Source organism: Chroicocephalus ridibundus, chromosome 1 (assembly GCF_963924245.1).
Source record: "Chroicocephalus ridibundus chromosome 1, bChrRid1.1, whole genome shotgun sequence".
Lineage (NCBI taxonomy): Eukaryota > Metazoa > Chordata > Aves > Charadriiformes > Laridae > Chroicocephalus > Chroicocephalus ridibundus.
In genome coordinates this window covers 10,102,282-10,119,217 of record NC_086284.1, presented here as the reverse complement: position 1 = coordinate 10,119,217, position 16,936 = coordinate 10,102,282, and the positions used below count along the sequence as shown (strand labels likewise).

General features: G+C 55.3%; 1 pseudogene; it reads left to right on the top strand.

The window, feature by feature from the left end:
• Window positions 1-16,653, top strand: part of LOC134514277 (F-box only protein 39-like) — a 46,801-nt pseudogene extending 30,148 nt beyond the window's left edge.
• The last annotated feature ends 283 nt before the right edge of the window (window positions 16,654-16,936 follow it).

Genomic DNA, 16,936 nt, shown 5'->3' with positions numbered 1-16,936 from the left:
TTGGCTGTGAGGGCGGTGAGCCCCTGGCCCAGGTTGCCCAGAGAAGCTGTGGCTGCCCCATCCCTGGAGGGGTTCAAGGCCAGGTTGGCCGGGGCTTGGAGCAAGCTGGGCTGGTGGGAGGTGTCCCTGCCCAGGGCAGGGGGGTGGAATGAGATGATCTTTAAGGTCCGTTCCCACCCAAACCATTCTGTGATTCTAGATCTATATATCACCACCCAGACAACTGCTCAGGGGGCCGTGACCCCTCAACCCTGCAGCTGGGGCAGCCCCGGCCGAGTCAGGTTCCCGCTCTCAGGCTCCTCTTCCCTGGCGCTGGTGGATCTTCCACCCTGCAGGTCCATGAAGGGCCAAGGGGGACTCAGGACGAGCCACCCTCATGGGGCACCGGTGGCCACCACTGTCCCTAGGGGCAGTGAGTCCACGGGGCCATCATGCAGCATTGCCCAGGACCAGCACACTCATGAGGAAGAAGACGCACATGAAGAAGCGGTCCATCACCTTGGCCACCTTCTTCCACTCGCCGGTCCGGCGCTGGGAGGCTTGGTGATGCCGGAAGCAGCCGGCGACGTAGCCCACGTTCCTCAGCAGGTCATTGTGGTGGCACAGGCAGTGGTCCCGGGGACAGCCCCCTGCCTCGGCACCCACCTCCCCCTCCATGGGGCTCTCCCCCGGCCCCCCAGTGTCCTCCCTGCCCACCCGCCTGCCCAGCACCCGCTGGGGGCTCTTGCAGCTCTCGCCCACCTCGTAGACACAGCAGAGCCGGGCCATGTGGTGGAGGATGAGCCACCTGGCCCAGGGGGGCACGGGCCGGGGCCCCGGGCCGCAGTGGTGGACGTTCATGATGAAGATGGTCAGCGCGGTGGAGGCCGTGATCATGGTCATGGTGGCGATGTAGTACTTCCCTGCGTGGGTAATGGGTGGTGACGCCGCGGCAGGGTGGGGAGAGACCACTGCCCACCTCCCCGCATCGAAACCCCCCCTGGCATGGAATCCATCGGGTCCCCGGTGTGCAGCCGGTTGTGGAGGTCGATCTGGTTCCCGTTGTAGGTCCAGGAGCCGAAGGTGAGGCGGCACCGCTGCCCGTCGAAGGGCAAGTAGGAGACATCCACCTTGCAGGAGCTCTTGGTGATGGCGGGCGAGTCCCACGTGATGTGCCCGTCGGAGCGCAGCACCACGTTGGTCTCCACCGAGCCGCCAAAGCCGTCGTCGGCGCTGGGGGAGGGATCGCTGTGGGGCAGGATGGCCCCGAGCCCCACGTGGGGCAAGGGTCTGCGGGGCCAGGGCCGAGCACTGGTCCCCAACCCCGTGTCCCCTCCCCACGTCACCCCCAGGAAGAGGGGGCTCGCTGCCCCTGGTCACCCCCGGGGTGGCACATCCCAGCTGCCAGGTGGGTGGCACACCAGACTGATGCCAGCACCTCCTGCCGCCGCCTTCTCACCCAGTCGAGGTGACCGTCTCCCCACATCCCCCACACCAGGACCCCCCCTGCTCCCCGTTGGCAACACCCCCAGCCCCAGCCTCAGCCCCCCCAGCTCCGGGAGCAGCCGGGGGGTGGGGGAGGGCGAGCAGCACCCACTCGTTGTAGAGGATGATGATGGCCGGCCGCCAGACGTAGCTGCTGGGGATGCGGATGCTGTCGATGCCGCCGTAAGCGTCCTTGTCCCAGGCGAGGTGGGCATCCAGCCAGGCCTGACGGACCCACAGGTAGGAGGTGAGGACCTGGTTCCTCTCCTCCTGCCGAGGGCAGAGGGTGGGGGGGGGGACGGGGACGGGGACAGACCTCGCTGCCCCCCTGTAGAATAAATACTACATTGGCTAAAAACACAAAAGTACAGCATTGTTCACACAGGAAGGAAAAGTAGAAAATCAAGAGGCTTCTGAGGGAGAAAACAGCCGCAGCTGGCATGAAGAATACAACACCTGTGGTTCCCTGATAAGCTACATGAGGTACGGGACGGGATGCAATTATTCCGCGGCTTTACCTTAGGATGTATAGCGGATACGGGAATGGGATGATACCAGGAAACAGATAAGCTGCCAATTAGCTGCCCGCTCCATACTCGGAGCCAACATTTTGCCAAATTTTGATGAAATGCTGTCCTTTGTGCGAACTTTGCTCGTTAGAATGTCATTATAATACCAAAACACACCTCCACCCCGAAGGCTACCCGCCTCCAAGGTGCGACCGCTCCTTCTTGAGCCTGCGCCCTGAGCTTCTCGTAAACTAGACCTTTAATTGTGAAGCGAGAAAAGTTTACACCACTCATGGTAAAAGTATGTACGACTAAAGTCACTCAAACTCCACCTCGAAGATAACAAATAGTAGAAAAATAGCCCGAGAGAGGGGGGATACCCAGGGAAGACACCATCGCAAAGAATTCCATCACTGGCTTCTGGGAGCAGGCGACGGGCTGAGCCTCTCTTCCCCCCCATAGGGACACCTTTGGGTAAGACCTAGATTATACCGAGGGCTCCCTCGGGAAACTCAGAAATTTCTCTAGAGACTCTCTTTTCTACATGTATAGCCAGGCTGTATCGTTAGAACTTTGTCCCGCGTTTTGTAGATGTAACAATACTTTCATTTGCACGTGCTTTGCAGACAGTGTATTTATCACCGGCTGCCCTAAGAACCTATCTATCTGTTGCTTAAATAAACTGCACTTTTTGAAGTAGCTCGTCCTTTTGGTTTCTCACCGAACGCGACCAAAGACTCGAGAGTGGCCGTGCTAGTTCATGAGCACGACTGGACTGAAGGTGCAGTCCACTATTACTGTGCCCAAATCGTAACACTTTACTACCTATTAAACGCCATTGGGCTGATAGTGCTGAATTGGGCATCCCTCAGGATTTACACCCAGCCGCACCTGGCCTCCCACCTCGGTGAGGAGTGTTAGAACACAAGGGGGTTCCTTTTCTGCCAAAACCGCTTTGCCCCTTTTCACGCGACACCCCCGACCCGCCCCCTGGGCCCCAGCCTGGCGGCCTCTGCAAGGGTCCCGAGGGCTGGGCTGCCTCTGGGGGGTTGCGCTGGTCTGGGGGGGCTGGGCAGGGTTGAGCTGGACGCCAGCAGTCCCAGCTCATTTTGGGGAGGGCTGTGCTGCTTTGAGGGGGGTTGGAGAGAGCTGAGCCGGTTTCCAGTGATCCCAGCTCATCTGGGGGAGGACTGGCTCATGTTAAGCTGGCCGGCCACCAGCACCCCCAGGTCCTTTTCTGCGGGGCAGCTTTCCAGCCACTCTTCCCCAAGCCCCTGGCGTTGCTTGGGGTTGTTGTGACCAAAATGCAGGACCCGGCCCTTGGCCTTATTAAACCTCATCCAATTGGCCTTGGCCCATCCCTCCAGCCTGTCCAGGGCCCTCTGTAGAGCCTTCCTTCCCTCAAGCAGATCAACACTCCCAGCTAGTTTGGTGTCATCTGCAGTCTTACTGAGGGTGCACTCAATCCCCTCATCCAGATCATTGATAAAGATTTTAAACAAAACTGGCCCCAAAACTGAGCCCTGAGGGACACCACTGGTGACCGGCCGCCAAGAGGATTTCACCCCATTCATCACAACTCTCTGGGCACGGCCATCCAGCCAGTTTTTTACCCAGCAAAGAGTACACTTGTCTATGCCGCGATTCGCCAGCTTCTCCAGGAGAACGCTCTGGGGGACGGTGTCAAAGGCCTTACCAAAGTCCAGAGAGACAACGTCCAGAGCCTTCCCCGCATCCAGAAGGCGGCTCACATGGTCATGGTGATCTGACTGTGGGTGAGACAAGCCAATGAATCCATTTGTGTGATGTTAATTGCTATATAGCCCTGCCACTCTGTGTCATCATTATTAGAATTGCTAGATGCCATACCAATGGGACTCGAGTAAGAATCACCCAAAACAATGGCAGATGGACTTTGATGAACGTAGGGCAACCAAGATGATTATGGGACTGGAGCACCTCCCTTATGAGGGAAGGCTGAAAGAGCTGGCACTCTTTAGCCTGGAGAAGAGAAGGTTGAGGGGGGACCTGATTAATGTTTACAAGTACCTAAAGGGTGGGTTTAAGGAGGACGGAGCCAGGCTCTTTTCAATGGTTCCCAGTGACAGGACAAGGGGCAATGGGCACAAGCTAGAACATAGGAAGTTCCGTTCAAATACACGGAAAAACTTCTTTACGGTGAGGGTGAGAGAGCACTGGAACAGGCTGCCCAGGGAGGGTGTGGAGTCCCCTTCTCTGGAGATTTTCAAGACCCGCCTGGATGCAGCCCTGAGGGATGTGCTTTAGGCAATCCTGCTCTAGCAGGGGAGTTGGACTAGATGATCTCTAGAGGTCCCTTCCAACTCTGAAGATTCCGTGATTCCGTGATTCCATGAAGTCTTACCTTTAGAGTAGCCAAACTGCATTTCCTTTCTGCCCGGTTTTGGAGCAGCCTCTCCACAGGGGTGACACTTAGAAAGGCCCACACTTCCAGAAAGAACAGCCTGTGGCATGACAAGGTGAGCTGTAGCAGCTCATCGTCCAGCAGCTCACGGTCATTGTTCCACTGAAGTGTTAATTCCTTCCAAAAAGAACAAAAGTTGTTAGTGCTGCTCAACAGAACTGGTGAGCGCAGTAACTAGAATTCAATAAACAAGTTTCCCAATACTACCAACAGAAGGGACTGGCAGCAGATCAATTTTGTCCCTTGACAGGAGCAGAGAATCAGTTTTGGGTAATGACAACAGTAGATGCTACAGTAATCCCAACTCTCCCGTGGAGATGGGGGGGCCCTTGTGCATTGCACCCCACCCTAAGAGATAGACAACTTCTGTTACCCTTAGAAGATGCTGCACCCTCAGCTCATGCCATGATCTTATTTGACATATTGGAAATTATCCCCGGTACGAGAGTAGATCCAAAGACAATTTCTAGAAAGCTTTGCAGATCCCGCCTGTTCATTGGAAGCTCTGCAGCGCAACAGAACCTCAAGAGCACTGTCAGCAACCATCAGGCCGTGTGCTTCCCTCAGGCGTGCAAAGACCTGATGCTCATTGACGTGGGTCAAGGCTGTCGCACACCTTTGGTGGCACATCCTGCGTGACACCAAAGGCCTGTGACATGGCCACCAGTTAATTTACATCCGCTCTAGACGTTTGTGTGTTGCCAAAAGGGAGCAGAACCACGAGGGCAGGCTGATGCAGGCTACAGCTCTGCAAGCAAACAGGGTGTACAGACTCTTCTCCTCATACGCAGATTTCCCTGCAAAAGGGTGGGGTTCAGAAACATCGGAAAGGATAAGCAAGTTACCAGTTACTAAACGTGAACACGTCTAACTAGAAGAAGCCTAAAGCGGTTTCACCAAACTGAGGTTTTCCTGCCTGAAAAGCTCTTTTTGCTCACAGCTGACATCCCAGCACCAGTATTTTGGGCGTTTTAGCTTTTTATGAGGGCAACCTGACATCAGCCTGACAGTGAAGACTGGCATAACGGGCATCGCAACTGGACAAGGACAACGACCTCAACCAGGCTAGAGTGGAACACCGCAGTGGCTCGCTTATGAAAATGACCCTCTGGCCATAACACTGAAGTGGTCAGGAATTCCTCCTGCTGAGCGCTGCTATGCAGAAGGCCTGGAGGATCACTTTGCTTAGCTTTGTGATACCGCGGTGAGATGTCACTCTGGGTTCCCGTACCTGCAGAACACGCCAGGAGGCTGGGAGGAGGTTGGTGAGGGTGCGTCTCATTCTCCAGCCTGGGTCTCTGAAACTGTAGCTCCGCAGACTCTTATGCTGCTGACTGGCATCTCCGCTAGCAGGATCCTGGCTAGGTGATCGTGCTTCGTGACTCTTTCAAAGAAGAAGCTCACGCACAGTTTTGGGGCTCCCTTGGCCAAGTTGGCCCATGACATTCCCCTGACCACTTGCCCATGAGGGTCATGGATATGACATTGGATATTCAAGGTGCACAGGGAACGAGCGCTGTGCTCCCGCAGGGAGTGCGAGTCAGCCCACCAAGTTTCCGTGACGGCAACTACGTCATAGGTGTCCTGCTCCACAATGATTGGACTCCATGATCTCAAATGTCGTTTCCAACCATGAAGATTCTATGATTCTATAATCTCCATGGGAGAGTTGGGATTACTGTAGCATATACTGTTGTCCTTACACAAAACTGATTCTCTGCTCCTGTCAAGGGACAAAACTGATCTGCTGACAGTCACAGGGATAGAGAAAATATTGACTTTTTTATTGGTTCAGAAGAGGGGAATTCTAGGGGGTTCCCGGCCCCACCCTTCCCACCCATTGCGGGAAATTGCTGAAGCAGACGCGGCGCGGCCGGCAGCAGCGTCTCCAGCAGTCCTTCAGGCGGTGCCAGAGCCGGGTGCAGCACTGACACAGGCACCGTCCTAGCGGGCACAGCCCTGGGGACGCCTGGTCACACTCCCTGTCCACGACCTCGTCGCGCTGCTGCCTCTCCTCCTCCAAGGTCTTGACAGTGTCCAAGAGCTCCAAGTAGAGCAACTTGTCGTCCGTGGCCTTGGCTGGGGGGCTGCTGGGCGGCGGAAGCACATTCATGGGGCTCTGCGCCCTGTCCCTCCTCCCTTCTGCATCCATGGGGGTGCTCCTGCCTGAGCCTGCGGGGCTGCTGGTGCTTGGCCCCATGGAGTTGTTCTCGCCCGGCCCCGTCTTGCTGTTTCTCTTCACTTCCGCCAGGCTCCCCCTGCCGAGCTCCACAGGGCTGCTCCTTTCCTTCTCCTTCACACTTCTCTCTGGTCCTGTGTCCTCCTCCTTGTCCATGTCCCCATCCTCAGCCTTATCCGTGTTTGCATCCACCCACGGCCACTTTGCTCCCAGGTGCCGGGGCTTCACTGTGGCCCCCAGCTGCTGCTGCGCCTCCATCCTGCCCAGGGGATGGAAGGGCTCCCCGGGGAGGTTCCGATCACAGGCCCCCGCTGCCCCTTGCCAACGGGCCTGCAGCACCTTCAGCATCTCACAGCACTGCCTGGCCATCTCCTGGGTGCACTCGAAACAGCGGAGGAGCTCCATGACCAGCTCCCCTTGGTCCGAGGCCATGGCTGGGGGGCTGCAGGGTGAAGGCTGCGTGTGCACAGGGCTCTGCGCCCTGTCCCTGCTTTCCCTGGGGACCGGCTCTTGCTTGGTCCTTGTAGGCAGTTCCTGTGGGGGCTCCTGGCAGAGGGCTGGCCCTGGCTCCTCCACCCTCCTGTTGACAGCCCTGGGGGGATGGCAGGGTCCTGAGCGGTCGAGTGCTGCCAGCTCCGCCATCGCACCAGGCCGGGGCTCCGGGAAGGAGTAGAGGGAGTTGAGGGAAGAGGAGCCTCTGTGAGTCACAGAGTCCATGGTGGCCAGCGGGGCCCGTGGGGAGCGATGCTTCCTCTTCAAGGCCTCCGCACTCGCCCTGCAGAGGAGGAGAAAGAGACCCCGCTGCACCCCGGAGCCCAGCGGGACCCGCGGGCAGCACCCCCCTTGGCTGGCGGTCAGGGCTGCCCAGCGCAGGCAGGGGCAGGGCACGGGGTGAGGGTCTGGGGCAGCATCTGGGGTCTCCCCCACACTCACCGCTTCTCCTGTTTCGAAGTTTTCTCCACTTCTCCATACACTGCCCGAGAAGCTGCAGTGGGAGGAGACAGAGTGAGCGGCCGGCAGCCCCCGGCACAGCCCCGGCTCAGGGCTGCCGTGGGGTGTCGGCCGTTTGCAGGGTGCTCGGTGCTGGGGCCACTCACCGCTCTGCTTCTCTGGCCGGGCTCCTGTCTTGCTTGTCTGACGCTTCTTCTTACTCTTCTTCTTCCACCACTTCTGCAAGGTCCCCAGGAGCTGGGTGAGACGGGAGCACTTCCCAGTCCCACAACATAGCCCCCCATGGCACCCCACACCACCCCACGCCATCCCTCGCCACCCCACGCCGCAGCACAGTGTGGTGCAACAGTCACCTACCTGAAGCCGCTTGCTCTGCAGCACAGATGAGAATACGCTGAGCCCCATCACGATCAGGAGGAGAGGGCCCAGGGGAGACACGGCGTCAGAGCGCCCCATGGCACCGACTCCGGTGTGGCTGCGGTGCTCCGAGTCACCAGCACAGAACCGCGATGCGGCTCCCCAGTGTCCTCCTGGGTCCCCAGTGACGGGACCCGCAAGACTGCTGGGGTGTCAGAGGCCGAGGCTGCAGTCTGCCCAGACAATGCCAGACTGCGGTGCCCAGCATCCGCTGACGGCTCCAGTGGGGACCGCGTCCCCCTTTTATAGTGTGGCAGGGGGGCACATCCCCCTTTGTGACATCATGGGGCAGTCAGAGCCCCGCTTTGTGACATCACAGGCAGTCAGAGCCCCCCTTGGTGACATGCAGCAGGGGATGAGGAAGAGCAAGACAAGGAGGGCACTTGCCCCAGGCTGACAACAGGACTATTTCATAGAACGAACATCACATTCAGTACAAATTATAAAGTTTGCTGTGTAGTTCAACTCTCCCTTGATGGCGGCGGTGCAGAGAACTCCTTGCTGCGGTGCCGGAACCCTGAGCCCTTCCCTTCCTCGCAAAGCCACAGCGCTCACGGTGTCCCCCATTGGCTGTCCCCTGCTGGGAGTGCACGGCTTCCTGCTGATGGAAGGGGCTGGGTGTAGTCCTTGGGTATTTTATATTGATATCGGGATCGACACTGCTTCTTTAGCATTATTAGTGTAAATTCTTTAGTTTTATCCTAGTAAATTTATTTCTATTGCAACCCTCATGTTTCCTTGTTTTTCCCCAATTCCTCTTCCCCGGTAAGGAGGGGTCATCGGGCGAGAGAGTAGTTGTCTAAAGGATAAGAAATTGTGGTGGGTTTCTCAAACCATAACAAGAAGGAGAAAAGGAGAAGGAGAAGGGCCCCACCCCTTCAGGGAATGGTTTGGGTGGGAAGGGACCTTAAAGGCCACCCAGTGCCACCCCCTGCCCTGGGCAGGGACACCTCCCACCAGCTCAGCTTGCTCCAAGCCCCGGCCAACCTGGCCTTGAACCCCTCCAGGGATGGGGCAGCCACAGCTTCTCTGGGCAACCTGGGCCAGGGGCTCACCGCCCTCACAGCCAAGAATTTCTGCCCGAGATCTCAGCTCCATCTCCCCTCTTGCAGTGGAAACCCCTTCCCCCTCGTCCCATGGCTCCCCTCCCTCATCCAGAGTCCCTCCCCAGCTTTCCTGGAGCCCCCTGAGGGACTGGAAGGGGCTGGAAGGTCTCCGCGGAGCCTTGTCTTCTCCCGGCTGAACTTTTATAGATATTATTTAGTATTCCTGCTGAAAAATGAGAACCCTGTCTGATCCTCTGGTTTCATTTCAGTCAGTATCTGGGAATGATTTCCCACAAAAGTGCTTTGACCATTCCTGGGGGATCAGCTTTCCTGGTAGGAAAAGCTTCTACTCCTCCTGAGGGTTGAGCCATGATTACCAGCGGGTGCTTAACGCCTCCCACAGGAGGCACGTCAGCATAATCCATCTGCAGCCTTTGGAATGGGAAGTATGACCACGGTTGCCCTCCAGCCTCCTGCTTGGGTTTTGCACCGGAAAACTTCCAACATGTGGGCCAAGAACTCACAATCCCCTTTACTGCCATATGTCTTCCGGGGGCTGTCCACCTTTTCTCAATCGGATTAAAAATTGTCATCCCTCCATGTGTTTTATCACAAAACCGCCTAGCCAAAGCCATTGAGTATTTTCTTGGTAAGACGGGGCTTCCCCCAGTAGTCCAAATTCTAGTTTCATCTTTCATGAAGGAGGGAGGGATCCCGAGTGCAGGGCCCCATTCCATTTTTACAGACCAAGGCAGCGTTAGATCTGTCCCTGTCGTCTGACCAATGGAAGACACGTCTCAGACAGACATCAGGTAGGTGAGCCCAGCGATTCTGCTCAGCTTCGCTGTCGTCTTCCATTGAGAAGACAGTTTTTCACTTCTCTTCTGGTGTTGAGCCAAACCTAGAGGAAGACTCTCTCCAGCAGGCTCCTGAAAAGACCAAAGTCCGCCCTTCAGAAGTCCATGGTGGCAGTTCTGCTGACGCCCTTCCTTGCTTCTCTAAGAATCAAAAACTCTGTCATTCCATGGTCACTGTGCCCAAGACGGCCTCCAACATCACATCCCCCACAAGTCCTTCTCTGTTCACACACAGCAGGTCCAGCAGGGCTCCTTCCCTAGTGCGTTCCCTCACCAGCTGTGTCAGGAATTTATCCCCACACACCCCAGAAACCTCCAAGACTCTTCCCTCTCAGCTCTATGGTGTTCCCAGCTGATATCTGGTAGGTTGAAGTCTCCCACCAGGGCAAGGGCCAGTGATCGTGAGATTTCTCCCACCTGCTTACAGAATATTTCACCTGCCTCTCCGTCCTGGTTGGGCAGTCTATAACAGACCGTCATATCAGCCTTCTTGGCCCTCCCCCTCATTCTTACCCAGAAACACTCAACCCCAGTCTTTACCATCATTAAGGTCTCAATGTTCACAACACTCCCCAACATACAGGGCCACCCCACCTCCTCTCCTTCCTTGCCTGTCCCTTCTGAAGGGTTTGTAGCCATCTAATGCAGCACTCCAGTCGTGCGAGTCAGCCCACCATGTTTCCGTACAGCGACTACGTCATAGCTGTCCTGCTGCACAATGGCTTCCAGCTCCTCCTCTTTCTTGCCCATGCTGCAGGCATGAGTGTGGAAGCACTTCAGCTGGCCTGCTGATCCTGACACCTTTTTGCTGGAAGAAGGCTTCACTCCTACCTGACCATTCCCAGGCGCAGCCGTAGCTTCTAACCCATCAACGACCCTTGTGTCTCTGCTGCCGGATTCATCCCTTTCCCCCTTCAAATCTACTTGAAAGCCCCTTTGAGGAGCCCTGCCAACTCCTGTGCAAGGATCCTTTTCCCCTTTTGAGGCAGGTGTATCCCATCTGTCTCCAACAGGCCTGCTGTCCTGTCAAACCATGCTGTGATCAAAAACCCCAAAGTCCTGCCGCTGACACCAGGCTCGCAGCCAGGTATTGATCTGCGGGCTCTTCCTGTTGCTTTCCTCATCCTTCCCTGTGCCTGCAACGACAGAGGAGAGCACGACTTGCGCTCCTGAGCCCCTTCCTAGTCATCCCAAGGCCCAGAAGTCTCTCTTGATCTCCCTTGGGATTCTCGGTAACAGATCATCTCTGCCTGTCTGAAAAATGAGGAGCGGTTAATAATCGGAGGGGGGGGAACACCGCCGCGTCCTGTGAGGGAACCCCCGAGCGCCGCCATCGGCCGCCGCTGTGGGCCGGGGCCGGTGCCGGGGCCGGGGCCTGCGGCGGGGCTGCGCCCGGCTGTGGGGCGGCTGAGGGCCCGGCGCCGTGGCCTGTGCTCCAGAGCCCTCACCAGCTCCCTTGCCCTTCTCTGGACACACAGAATGGTGGGAGAAATAAGTTCCAGTCCGAATGAAATAGGCTCAGGCAGAATCCTCTGGGAAGCACATTTTTGTTCACGCTCTTGCAAGAGCGGGTGACCTAGCAAGTAGGCACACTTTCCGTTCTTGAAACACCACACCTTTTTATTTCCTAATCCCGGCCCAATTTTTCCCTCCCCTCTTTCCCGTTGGTTGGGTACTCCAGGGTTCACGGTCTGTGCGAGGCGCCTAAAATTCTTCCCGCATGTCCTGCCGCTGTTTGCTTCTCTTTATGCTACACCTAAAGGGATTATCTGACTGGTTGATTTCTTTCCTTTTTGGTAAAAAAATTGCTCAATGTCATTAGCCCTGGTTAAATGTATGACTACCCTTCCAGACGCTAATGCAGTAGGAATCAGTTTGTCCTTTTGTCTGTGTGATAAGAGATGTTCTACAAGCCTTTGCTGGAGCCCCTTTGTCTCAGTCATTCCCTTATCGTGTCACCTCTGATGGAAACGGCTTTTCTCCTCTGCAAAAGCAACACCTGCCTTTCTTACAATGAGAAGTGGGAAAGGGAGGAAAGTCGTGGCGTGAGAGAAAGGCAGTTTAATAAGCAAAGCAAAAGTCGCGCGCACAAGCAAAGCCAAACAAGGAACCCGTTGGCTGCTTCCCATTGCAGGCAGGGGTTCAGCCGTCTCCAGGAAAGCCGGGCTCCGGCAGCGTGAGGGGGACTTGGGAAGACAAACGCCATCACTCTGAACATCAGCCCTTCCTTCTTCTTTCCCCGGCTTTATATACTGAGCGTGACGTCAAATGGCACGGAATGTCCCTTTGCTCAGTCGGGGTCAGCTGTCCTGGCTCTGTCCCCTCCCAACCCCCTGTGCCCCCCAGGCCATTCAAGAAGCAAACTTTCATGCGTTTGCTTGGAAGCCTATGCTGTTGGGAATGGCAAGAAATCTACCCACACCTTTCTTCATCTAGGTTTGCTCAACACCCAGAGGAGAAGTGAAAAACTGTCTTCTCAGCGAAAGACGACAGCGAAGCTGAGCAGAGCCCCTGGGCTCACCTACCTGATGTCTGAGACGTGTCTTCCAGTGGTCAGACGACAGGGACAGATCTAACGCTGCCTTGGTCAGCAAAAAAATGGAATTGGGCCCTGCACTTGGGATCCCTCTGGAAAAGCAGAACCAGCACCTTCTACGGCCAGCCCTGAAGGGAGGACACATTGGAGTTGCAGAGTGTACTGTGGTACCTCAGGAAATTTGGCAAGTAGCTGGAGCGACTTGAGATCAAGTTATGGAATCCTTGCAATACTGGCTTTACCCCAAAATGTCACGGGACTATGAGAGATCTTCTTTCATGCCTGGGCGAGTGTAACAGTTGCCTACTGTCCCTGAGCATCGGGTACCTGGGATTAGACCCCTTGATTCGGGAAAATGTGATGAGGGCTCAGTTTCTCAAGAACTTCTCTACCTTCCTGAAAAGAATGAGCAAACGGCTTGATTCTCTCAACTTGAAAGGAGCCAGAGTAACCTTGGAAGAAGGCTGTGAGCTTCTGCATTCTCTCAGCTGCTTGACAAATGAAAGCTCTCTGTCTGAAATCGGTGTCGACAATTTCTTCAGCCTCCACCGTCCTGTCTTCAGCAGCGCCTTGTTCCACCAAACTATGGCCAAGTTCCACAGCCTGGTCATCCTGACTTTCAATTACAACTGCATCTCTGACGAGCTGATGAACACCCTGCGGGAGCACAGCGCTCATTCCCTGTGCACCTTGAATATCCAATGTCATACCCATGACCCTCATGGGCAAGTGGTCAGGGGAACGTCGTGGGCCAACTTGGCCAAGAGAGCCCCAAAACTGCGCGTGAACTTCTTCTTTGAAAGAGTCACGAAGCACGATCACCTAGCCAGGATCCTGCTAGCGGAGATGCCAGTCAGCAGCATAAGAGTCTGCGGAGCTACAGTTTCAGAGACCCAGGCTGGAGAATGAGACGCACCCTCACCAACCTCCTCCCAGCCTCCTGGCCTGTTCTGCAGGTACGGGAACCCAGAGTGACATCTCACCGCGGTATCACAAAGCTAAGCAAAGTGATCCTCCAGGCCTTCTGCATAGCAGCGCTCAGCAGGAGGAATTCCTGACCACTTCAGTGTTATGGCCAGAGGGTCATTTTCATAAGCGAGCCACTGCGGTGTTCCACTCTAGCCTGGTTGAGGTTGTTGTCCTTGTCCAGTTGCGATGCCCGTTATGCCAGTCTTCACTGTCAGGCTGATGTCAGGTTGCCCTCATAAAAAGCTAAAACGCCCAAAATACTGGTGCTGGGATGTCAGCTGTGAGCAAAAAGAGCTTTTCAGGCAGGAAAACCTCAGTTTGGTGAAAAAGCTTTAGGCTTGTTCTAGTAACTGACAACTTTCTTATCCTTTCCGATGTTTCTGAACCCCACCCTTTTGCAGGGAAATCTGCGTATGAGGAGAAGAGTCTGTACACCCTGTTTGCTTGCGGAGCTGTAGCCTGCATCAGCCTGCACTCGTGGTTCTGCTCCCTTTTGGCAACACACAAACGTCTAGAGCGGATGTAAATTAACTGGTGGCCATGTCACAGGCCTTTGGTGTCACGCAGGATGTGCCACCAAAGGTGTGCGACAGCCTTGACCCGCGTCAAGGAGCATCAGGTCTTTGCACGCCTGAGAGAAGCACACGGCCTGATGGTTGCTGACAGCGCTCTTGAGGTTCTGTTGCGCTGCAGAGCTTCCAATGAACAGGCGGGATCTGCAAAGTTTCTAGAAATTGTCTTTGGATCTACTCTCGTACTGGGGATAATTTCCAATATGTCAAATAAGATCATGGCATGAGCTGAGGGTGCAGCATCTTCTAAGGGTAACAGAAGTTGTCTATCTCTTAGGGTGGGGTGCAATGCACAAGGGCCCCCCCATCTCCACGGGAGAGTTGGGATTACTGTAGCATCTACTGTTGTCATTACCCAAAACTGATTCTCTGCTCCTGTCAAGGGACAAAATTGATCTGCTGCCAGTCCCTTCTGTTGGTAGTATTGGGAAACTTGTTTATTGAATTCTAGTTACTGCGCTCACCAGTTCTGTTGAGTAGCACTAACAACATTTGTTCTTTTTTCAAGGAATTAACACTTCAGTGGAACAATGACCGTGAGCTGCTGGACGATGAGCTGCTACAGCTCACCTTGTCATGCCACAGGCTGTTCTTTCTGGAAGTGTGGGCCTTTCTAAGTGTCACCCCCGTGGAGAGGCTGCTCCAAAACCGGGCAGAAAGGAAATGCAGTTTGGCTACTCTAAAGGTAAGACTTTGTGCTTCAAAACTCCCATTCCCTTCCTCTCTCCAATAGCCAGAGAAAGGTGAGGTCCCCAGGGCCAGAGAAAGGGCGCTTACGGAAATGCTAACATAACTACCTTCCCTAGGTTACGTTTTAGCATTGTAACGAGCCTGAGAACCACTCGCAGAAACGGGGCTTTCCGACCTCCTCAGCCAGGTACAGAATGCTGCAGAGGCTGAACAACAAGCCCCAGCAGTTCCACGAGTCCTTCCTAGGCTGGGCTTCCCTCTGTCTCCTCTAGTTCAAGCTGGGGATTCTGAGTCACCTGCCAGCCCCGGCGCTTACGTCTACGCTTAAGTCGAGGCCGGGGGGTTGAATCCCACTAAACTGCAAAAAGATGGAAGCACATCTCACTCTTTAGGGATGCTGTGTTGAACTGGGCCAGACCACGACTGTGGCTGGTGTACACCATGCTGTCATGCTGCTTTGCATGCCAGATGCTGAATTCAGTGGATCCTCCCCGATGTGTGCAGCTCCCAGGGGTGCCTCGCTTCTGGGGGTAAAAGGAACCTGGCTCTCCCCAGAGATTCTTCAGCAGGAGATGGTGTTTTCCGTCAGTTTGGAGTGAAAACAGTCACACCTCAACATTTTACTCCAAGCCAAGGCATTTGGCTTCTCTGGGTTCCTCATTAGTCACAGAGGCTTCTTGTTGTCATGAAATTTAATGGGCTGAGCGTGCTCCGTGTATCTGAGAGACACGACCCTCATTCATTCGTACAGGTCGGGATTTACACAGCCTGATAAGAGCCTAGTGAAGAGGCCCACAGAATCACAGAATGGTAGGGTTGGAAGGGACCTCTGGAGACCCTCCAGTCCAACCCCCTGCCAGAGCAGGGTCACCCGGAGCAGGTTGCACGGGAACGCGTCCAGGTGGGTTTGGAATGTCTCCAGAGACGGAGACTCCACCACCTCTCTGGGCAGCCTGTGCCAGGGCTCTGCCACCCTCACAGGAAAGAAGTTCCTCCTCATGTTTAGGTGGAACTTCCTATGCTCAAGTTTGTGCCCGTTACCTCTTGTCCTGTTGCTGGACACCACTGAAAAGAGCCTGGCCCCATCCTCCTGACACCCCCGCTTTCAGTATTTCTAAGCGTTGATAAGATCCCCTCTCAGTCGTCTTTTTTACAGACCAAAGAGACACAAGTCCCTCAGCCTTTCTTCATCAGAGAGGTGTTCCAGTGCCCTCATCACCCTGGTAGCCCTTTGCTGTCCCCTCTCCAGCAGTTCCCTGTCCTTCTGGAACTGGGGAATCCAGAACTGGACCCAGTGCTCCAGCTGTGGCCTCCCCAGGGCCGAGCAGAGGGGGAGGATGACCTCCCTCCACCTGCTGGCCACACTCTTCTTGATGCCCCCCAAGATGCCATTGGCCTCCTTGGCCACAAGGGCACATTGCTGGCTCATGGTCATCCTGTTGCCCACCAGGACTCCCAGGTCTCTTTCCACAGAGTTGCTCTCCAGCAGGTCAGCCCCCAACCTGGACTGGTGCAGGGGGTTATTCCTCCCCAGGTGCCGCACCCTACGCTTGCCCTTATTGAATTTCATAAGGTTCCTCTCTGCCCAACTCTCCAACCTGTCCGGGTCTCTCTGTATGGCGGCACAGCCTTCTGGTGTGTCAGCCACCCGCCCCCCCAGCTTTGTGTCATCAGCAAACTTGCTGAGGGTGCACTCTATCCCTTCGTCCAGGTCATTGATGAATATATTGAAGAGGACTGGACCCAGTACTGACCCCTGGGGAACACCACTCGTCACTGACCTCCAACTAGACTCTTTGCCCCTAATCACGACCCTCTGAGCTCTGTCTTTTAACCAGTTATCTGTCCACCTTATCTATGTCCATTTATCTAACCCACACCTCCTAAGCTTCCCTATGAGGATGCTGTGGGAGACCGTGTCGAACGCCTTGCTCAGCTCTTGCACACTAGTTAGAGGAGGTTCAAATACCTGATTGACTCAGAGATTAATTATTTTGCTGTCGTCTACCCAATGGCATAAGCCAGAGAAAGGGAGAAGAACACCCAGTGCCATCTGCACGCAATGAATGCATCCTTTGGAGGGCTCTAGGAAGGGATTTGAATCTCGACAGCAGTGCCTCTGAACGAGAGAGACCTTTACAGCAAGACAGAGGCAAGGGACAAGGTTGCGCTCCACGCGTTAAAATGTTGGACTTGGGAACGGGCCTCCTACATCTCCAGCATCATTTCTTCTTGCCCTTGCTTTGTTTTTCCTCGCCAGAACCAAAGGAAGCAGCGAGCCCTTTTCCACCCTTACGGGCATC